Below are 6,783 nucleotides of genomic sequence, written 5' to 3'. Positions count from 1 at the left end.
AAACGGTGACTTGACATTTAAGATTACTTACCCTCTAAGTTTCTTTCAAGCCTATATAATGGCTTTGTAATCGTAAGCTTAAGGCATGAAAAAAATATATCTCCTTCTCCTCAAGAGTTCTACCAAAATACTTCAATAGTTGGTATCAGAGCATCCAGGTTCTACCAATTCAAATCCATGGCCAGCTCGAGCTTAGCAAACATCAACCATCTCATTCCAGAGTTTAATGGCGAAGACTATGATTTCTGGTACGTGAAGATGAAGACCATCTTTCGATCTCTTAACCAATGGGAGATTGTGGAGAATGGAGTGCAAGAGCCCGAGGAAGCCACTGTCCTCAACGAGGCCGGTCTGAAGAAATTAGAGAAGTCTCGACAAGCCGACGCAAGTGCTCTCTCAATCCTTCAAAGAGCAGTCACTAAGGCTATATTTCCCAGAATCATGCGTGCCAACACTGCTAAAGATGCGTGGGAGATCTTGCAGAGCGAATTTCAAGGAGATGTGAAAGTAAGAGCGATTAAGCTCCAATCACTACTCAAGGAATTCGAAAATGCCAAGATGCAGGAGAAAGAAACACTCATGGAATTCTCAACCAGAATCTTTGATTTGGTCAATTTAATGAAATCTCATGGTGAAGATATTACAGATCAGAGACTGGTGCGAAAGATTCTCATCTGTCTTCCTGAGAAATATGATCCAATTGTTGCCGTCATTGAAGAAACAAAGGACCTAACAACACTCACAGTCCAAGAAGTGATGGCGTCCCTAAAATCGTTCGAGCAAAGATTGTCCAAACATTCCGAAAAGCCAATGGAGGGTGCATTCCAATCAAAGCTCAATATTGGTAACAACGAACGAGAGGGCCAATCACGAGGTGGATGGAAATCAAGAGGACGAGGTGGACGTAACTCAAAAGGAAGAGGAAAAGCCAACTCATCGAATTGCAGCAACTGCAATAAGCCAAATCACTCCGAGAAGGACTGTTGGTTCAAAGGCCAATCGAGATGCACAATATGCAATCGATTTGGTCACATCGCCAAAGATTGCCGAAGTAAGAACTCTTATCAGGCAAATCAAGTTGGAGGAAGTCAAACAGCCGAGGAGACACATGGAACATTCTATGTATGTCACACAACCACCAACAAGGAGCACGGAAAATGGTTGCTAGATAGCGGATGTAGCAACCATATGACGCCGATCTCAGAAATTTTCTCTGAGCTTGACAAAAGCATCAATGCTCCTGTTCAGTTTGGAAATGGAGAGCAAACAAAGTCAAAAGGGCTTGGGAGAATCGCCATCGAGACGAAGGAAGGACCGAGCTGCATCAACAATGTCCTATGTGTGCCGAGCTTGAGTCAAAATTTACTCAGCCTCGGACAACTGGTGGAAAATGGGTACAAGCTCTGCTTCGATAATAATGAATGTGTTATATTTGACAGGAGAGATAAGTCAAAGGTGTTCACAAAGATCAAAATGGTCAATCGAAGCTTCGCTCTCAACATCAATTATGCTGATCTAAAAGCTCATCGAGCTTCTACCTCGGATTACCTGACATCAACCTTATGGCATCAACGACTTGGTCATCTCAATTTTCAAAGCCTCAAAGAGTTATCTAGCAAGAGTATGGTGCAAGGACTTCCTCACATAGAAGGAAAACAACATGTATGCGAAGGATGCGCGTTTGGAAAGCAACACCGACTTCCTTTCCCAAAAGGAGTATCATGGAGAGCTAAAGAAAAGTTGGAACTTATCCACACCGACGTCTGCGGACCGATGGACACCCTTTCTCATGCTCAGAATAGGTATTTCATTCTTTTCATCGATGATCACACTCGCATGACTTGGGTCTATTTCATGAGACAAAAGTCCGAAGTATTCATGATATTCAAGAAGTTTAAGAGTCTCGTCGAAAAACAGAGTGGATGCTTCATCAAAACCTTAAGAAGTGACAGAGGCAAAGAATACACTTCTAAGGAATTTCACAATTTTTGTGAAGATGAAGGAGTGGAAAGGCAACTAACGGTAAGGTACACCCCTCAACAAAATGGTGTTACCGAGAGAAAAAATCAGACGATCGTTGAAATGGCAAAATCAATGATACACGACAAAGGTTTACCCAAAACCTTCTGGGCTGAAGCAGTCTACACAGCCGTTTACCTATCCAATCGATGCCCAACCACAGCCATACCAAACAAGACTCCGTTTGAAGCATGGAGTGGTAGAAGACCATCGGTGAACCATCTCAAGGTATTCGGAAGCATTTGCTATTCTCAAATTCCAAAACAGAAACGTAGCAAACTTGATGAATCTAGCGAAAGATGTATTTTTGTCGGCTACAGCACCATGAGCAAAGGTTATAGACTATTTAACCTACAGCTGGGTCAAGTTATTATTAGCCGAGATGTTCAAGTTGATGAAAATGCTTTATGGAATTGGGAAGAAAACAAAGTTGAGAAGAAAGACATTCTGATCAGTACTGACAAAGAAGATGAAATTGAGCCAAGCACACCAGATTCAAGCTCATCTCAACCCAACGAAGAAAGCTCAACTGATCCAACTTCATCAAACTCCTCATCTCCGAGCGCAACTCCAAAAAGGTACAGATCATTAGACGATATATATGCTACATGCAATTATTGTTCAATTGAGCCTGAGAACTTTGATGAAGCAATCAAAGAAGAATCATGGAAAAAAGCAATGGAGGAGGAAGTCCGTGTGATTGAAAAAAATCAGACATGGCAGCTCGTCGATAAACCAACAGACAAAGAAGTCATAGGTGTTAAATGGATCTACAAAGTCAAGCACAACCCAGACGGATCCATTCAAAAACACAAAGCCAGACTTGTTGCCAAAGGTTATTCTCAACAGCCTGGAATTGACTACGGGGAGACGTTTGCCCCAGTAGCTCGGCTAGACACAATCCGAGCTATAATTGCGTTTGCCGCCAGCAAAGGGTGGAAACTTTATCAGCTTGATGTCAAGTCAGCATTTCTCAATGGTGAATTGAAGGAAGAAGTGTATGTAGATCAACCTCAGGGCTTCATCCTCAAAGGAAAAGAAGAAAAGGTCTACAAACTTAAGAAAGCGCTATATGGACTCAAACAATCTCCTCGCGCTTGGTACAGTGAGATCGACAACTATTTCAACCAAACAAAATTCGAGAAGAGCATGAGTGAACCAACTTTGTATGTCAAGCAACAAGGTAATGATGTTCTTATAGTCACTCTTTATGTTGATGATCTAATTTTCACTGGAAGCAACAAGAAGATGATCGAAGAGTTCAAAGATGACATGACTCAAAAGTATGAAATGAGCGATATGGGTCTACTTCGACATTTCTTGGGCATGGAGATCTACCAAGAAGAAGAGACAGTCTTTATCTGCCAAAAGATATATGCAGAAAAGATTCTGAAGAAATTCAACATGCTGGGATGCAATCCTGTCTCTACACCACTCATTATGGGGGAGAAATTGAAAAAGGAAGATGGAGGAAAAGCAGCGGATGTCACTCATTACCGTAGCCTCATTGGTAATTTATTGTACCTCACAGCAACTAGGCCTGATCTCATGTATGCTGCAAGCCTACTCTCAAGATTTATGCAGAGTCCGAGCCATTTTCATCTCGGTGCAGCAAAGCGCGTCTTGCGTTATATTCAAGGGACAACCAACCTCGGTCTAAGCTTTCAAAAGAATCACGCACTTAACCTTGTCGGTTATTGTGACAGTGATTTTGGTGGATCCTTAGACGACATGAAAAGCACCTCGGGATACTGTTTCTCTTTTGGTTCAGCAATATTCTCATGGTTGTCCAAGAAACAACAAAGTGTTGCACAATCGTCTGCGGAAGCCGAGTACATCTCAGCATCAGTAGCCACTTCACAAGCAATTTGGCTTCGAAGAATCTTAGCTGATCTCGAGTCATCATCAGATTGAAGGAACCGTGCTATACTGCGACAACAAATCTGCAATTGCTATGGCTAAGAACCCAGTTCACCACAGCCGAACACGACATATAGCACTCAAGCATCATTTCATTCGACAGGCAATTGAAGATAGAGAAATTCAACTTGAGTTCTGTCGATCTGAGGAGCAATTGTCTGACATCTTCACAAAAGCACTTCCGAGAGAAAGATTTGAGCAGCTCCGAGCCAAACTTGGAATCCGACAACACATTAAGGGGGAGTGTTAAAGTTAATGTGTTGACCATCATTATGAGGAAATTGGACCATCACTCTTCCATCATGCATGCAATTAATGTACGAGTTAACCAAAGAGTCACCTTGATAAGCAAAACGGTTACTTAACATTTAAGCTTACTTACCCTCTAAGTTTCTTTCAAGCCTATATAATGGCTTTGTAATCGTAAGTTTAAATGGCATGAAAAAAATATATCTCCTTCTCCTCAAGAGTTCTACCAAAATACTTCAACAATACCCACAGGACGCAGTCGCCGCCGACGTCGCCGACGCTGACCTCATGTCCGTCGGCGTCGACGGAAATGACATCAGGTAATCATCGAAGCCGTCATTATGAAGCAGCTCAAAAACATTGAAGCTCATGTACCTCGGCGATAGCTCCGGCAGCGGCTCCTCCCCTTCCAGATACCGCATCGTCTGCCTCATGCTCGGCCTCGCCGCCGGCAACGGGTGCGAGCACAGCAGCCCGACCTTCAGCGCCAGCTCCACCTCCTCGGCCTCGTACTCCTCCCCCATCCTCGCGTCCCTCGTCGCCGTAATCGACCCCGTTCGCCAGTTCTCCACAACCCAATCCACCAGCACCACGTGCTCCTCCGTCGTGGAGCTCACGGCCGCCGGCCACAAACGACCTCCAGCACGAACGTCCCGAACGCAAACACGTCAGTCACGGTGGAGGACTTCCCGGTCCGACCGAGCTCCGGCGCGAGGTACCCCATGGTTCCGACCACGTTGGTGGATGTCAGATCAGCGCCATGATCGTACAATCTTGCAAGCCCGAAATCTCCCAACCTCGCATTGAATTCCTCGTCGAGCAGCACGTTGCTGGCCTTGATGTCCCTGTGGATGACGACCTGCTCCCAATCTTGGTGGAGGTAGAGAAGCCCCGCCGCCACGCCTTTGATGATCTTTAACCGCGCCGCCCAGCTCAGCACCGGCTTGCCGGAATCATGGAGGAACTTGTCGAGGCTACCGTTGCGCATGTACTCGTAGACGAGGAGGAGCTCACGTTTCCGGCGGCAGTACCCTAGCAACGGCACCAAATTCCGGTGGCAGAGCCGGCCGAGACTCACCACCTCTGCGATGAACTCCCTCATCCCCTGTCTCGACTCATGGGACACTCTTTTCACGGCGATCTCCGATCTAGAGCTCGGAAGCACGCCCTTGTAGACCCTCCCGAAGCCGCCGATCCCAAGCAACTCCTTGTCCCGGAAGCCTCTCGTTGCCCTGTGCAAATCCTTGTAGGAGAACCGATGGGAGCTGTAATCCATCTCCCACTCCTCTAGTTCCTCTGCGTACGTCATCTTCCTCCTCACGATCAACAGAGCAACGGTAATGGCCGCCAGAACAAAGATAGCGGAAGCTAAAGGCAGCAAGACATCGAAGAGCTTAGATCGGTCACTCGATTTCGTGCGAGGGAGCGACGGCAGCAAGGAGAAGTCCAGCTCTTGAGCCGTGCCGTTGACGCTAAAGCTCCAACCCAGAATGTAATGAGACGTCAAGTAAGACCCGGAGGCAGAGGCGAAGCCGACGAACATGGAATCCATCAGAACTCCGGCAAGATCAATTTTGGTAGATAAAAGAGGCTTCTTTGGCTTGGTCATCCGCGCCGGAGCTAAGGTGACATCAACTCGCCTCTCCTTGCCGTCGTAGTCGACCCAAACTTGCATCACTTGGCCGCTCCGGAGGGTTAAGTTGTTCAAAGGCTGGCCGTCGTCGGGATAGTACCCGGCAGGGCTGGAGTTGCTGGACCTCAGACCGTTGATGTCGACTCCGACATGGTTGTCGTTGATGTCCCCTAACTCCGGGTTGAGGATGGTGTCGAGCTCGACGGCGAAGATATGGTTGGAGGATTCGCCGTTGCTGCTGAGGTTGAAGAGGCCCAGGTATTGACTTCCGATGGCACTGGAGAAGTCCTCGGTGGGGGAGATGATGAAGACGATGCCGTGGCCACTGAGGTTGGGATCGACGGAGACGATGCCGAAGGCAAAGGTGGTGGAGAAGGAGAAGACGGAGCCATCAGAGGGATTCCTGAAGTTGAACTTGGATGGGTGGAAGGCGTGGCCGGTGATCTCCGTGGTCATGTTGTTGAGCATCAGGAGACCAGTCGTAGTTATCGTTGCGAAGCCTTCGAGAGTAAGGTTTACACCTCGGAAGCCATTGAAGAGGAAACCATCAGAGGAAGCAGCAATGGTTTGGAGAAGGAAGAAGAAGAGGAGAAGGAAGAGACAAGTCTTGAGGAGCATTGCTTGGCACAATACTAGTCTTCGAGAGTAGGGTTTACACCTCGGAAGCCATTGAAGAGGAAATCATCAAAGGAAGCAGCACTGGTTTGGAGAAGGAAGAAGAAGAGGAGAAGAAGAAGGATGAGCCGAGTACTGAGGAGAGCAAAGGGTTTGACTTTGAATTCAAATCTTTTACTATTCAAGAGCAAAAGGGTTGACTCTGAATGCAAAATCATCTACTATTCAATACTAGCATTTTGCTCGAGGCGCGATCAAGAAAAAAACAAAGGAATACACCGCGTAAAGATGTTCCTTAGTAAGGAACGGAAAGATGAAGGAAATAAAAAGTATATAGTGCGTCAAAT

The 6,783-nt window shown here is 46.4% G+C and overlaps 1 pseudogene; it reads right to left on the bottom strand.

The window, feature by feature from the left end:
* Positions 1-4,402: 4,402 nt before the first annotated feature.
* On the bottom strand, positions 4,403-6,494 carry LOC141817524 (L-type lectin-domain containing receptor kinase SIT2-like; annotated as a pseudogene).
* Positions 6,495-6,783: the final 289 nt, after the last annotated feature.

The sequence above is a fragment of the Curcuma longa genome, unplaced genomic scaffold (assembly GCF_044706935.1).
Source record: "Curcuma longa cultivar G26 ecotype Majalengka, Jawa Barat unplaced genomic scaffold, ITB_CL_G26_1.1 contig_20806, whole genome shotgun sequence".
Lineage (NCBI taxonomy): Eukaryota > Viridiplantae > Streptophyta > Magnoliopsida > Zingiberales > Zingiberaceae > Curcuma > Curcuma longa.
The sequence above is the reverse complement of the archived record's forward strand: the minus strand, read 5'-3'. Positions and strand labels throughout refer to the sequence as shown.